Below are 1,858 nucleotides of genomic sequence, written 5' to 3' on the forward strand. Positions count from 1 at the left end.
AAACGAAAATTACAAATTAAATGATAACAAAAATACACAAATCAACTGGACCCTAAACAAATTTCTAGCGAATTCTTTCCCCTTTCCCCCAATCACCTAGAGCTTCTTTCTTCAGCCTCATTCTGTTCCTTTTCCTTTCTTTGCTTGGCCATGAATTTCTCAGTATTTTGCTTATGACGTGTACTCTTGCAGTGATTTGTCATTGCTTTTTCACCTGAGTAGAAGACGGAACAAATTGGGCAGAAGAATCCAGCCTTAGGTACAAGAAAGTCTAATGCTTCAGGGACATCAGATGCCACCGATTTGCCTAAAGAAGTCTTCAGTCTTGCGTTTTCGCTCTGGTTCTGAATACTTTAATTCAGATTCCTCATCAATGTCACTCATCTGGAAGGCCTCTTCGCCTTTTGCTGGTTCTGTCACCACAGCTTTTTCTGATGGCAGAGTTTTCCCAATTCTAACTCTCTTGGTTGGAGTTTTAGCTGTTAAGTGTCTTTCAATCATGGTTTTTAGATCTTCTTCCGTAACATTTTCATTTACTGGAGCCACTTGGGACATCGTGGAGATGGATGCAGCTGTCAGTACCCAAAGCTCGCCGACCCCCTGGAATGGGATCGCCGCCATTCGGAGCCACATGTCACTCTGCCAGACCCCCACTTAGGACTTGCCCTCAGAGGATCCGAGCCCACCTACTTGCCCTCTGTGGCTGTGGGCTGGGGCTGGGCCAGGTCCTACTGGAGTGCAGAGCCTGGCCTGGAGGGACTGGCCAGCAAGGATGAGGATGTTGGTGGCAGCTCCTGGAAGTCCCTGCCTTCGTCATCTGCTGACAGGGATCATGGCCACTCCCAGGAGTCTCTGCCGAAGTTCCACCTTGTACAAGGGCTCACGGCGCCACTTCAGAGCCTGGACCTTGAGGACAGTCAGAATGTGGTGTGTGGCATCTACATGGACAAAGTGTGGGACAAGCCAGAGGCCCAGCAGGTCTTCAGCATCCTGCCCAACTGTAGCCACGCCCACTGCCTGGGCTGCCTGCACACCTGGCAGAAGAACCGGCAGGATTTCCCACTGGATGTCATCAAGGCCTGTCCCCAGTGCTGTGTCCATTCCAGCTACATCAACCCCCACAAGTTCTGGGTGAGCAAGGGGGCTCAGAAGGAGCAACTCATCAGGAACTTCAAGGCTCTGACCAGCCAGATACGATGCCGGTTCTTCGTGCGAGGGAATGGCCACTGCCCCTTCAAATCTGAGTGTATCTACCTGCACCAGCTCCCAGCTAAGGCCCTGACCTCCAGTTCTCCCTGGCCTAAGAGAGTGCAACTGGCCTCTGGGAGTGAGGTGCCAGGCCCAGCATCGTTCCTAAGGGGTGCTGAGCCACAGTACAATGCGTTCTTCACGAACACTGCCCTGGCCGTGACCTTCTGGGGTTCAGAACTCCTGCAGGACCCCAACAGTTCTTGCCATGGCCTTCTGTAACCAGGATCAACTTGAGGGAGATTGGGGTGAGGGGAAGGCGTTTCTAGGTGGTAGATCATTCCCTTTTTGGGTTTGGTGTGGGCAAAAATAGCAAGCCCTCCAGCCCCATGAACTGCAGCAGTGACACAGCTGGGGACATGGTGGGGAAGACTCCTAGCATGAGGAAGGTTCAAAATCTCTTGACAGGGCCTTGATTTTTAACTTTGCTCTTTTGTAGAATGACTCTGAAAGAAAACCAATAAAATGCACTAAGTTATCAAAAAAAAAGAAGTTTTTTTGTTTTGTTTTGTTTTTTTTTTTTTGCAGTCTGAGGTGGGGCATTTTAATTACTGGCAGCACACAGACGAGTTGAGTTTGAGCCGAATGCATAAGCCCTTTAGAAATAAAA

This window comes from Cebus imitator, unplaced genomic scaffold (genome assembly GCF_001604975.1).
Source record: "Cebus imitator isolate Cc_AM_T3 unplaced genomic scaffold, Cebus_imitator-1.0 Scaffold1070, whole genome shotgun sequence".
Lineage (NCBI taxonomy): Eukaryota > Metazoa > Chordata > Mammalia > Primates > Cebidae > Cebus > Cebus imitator.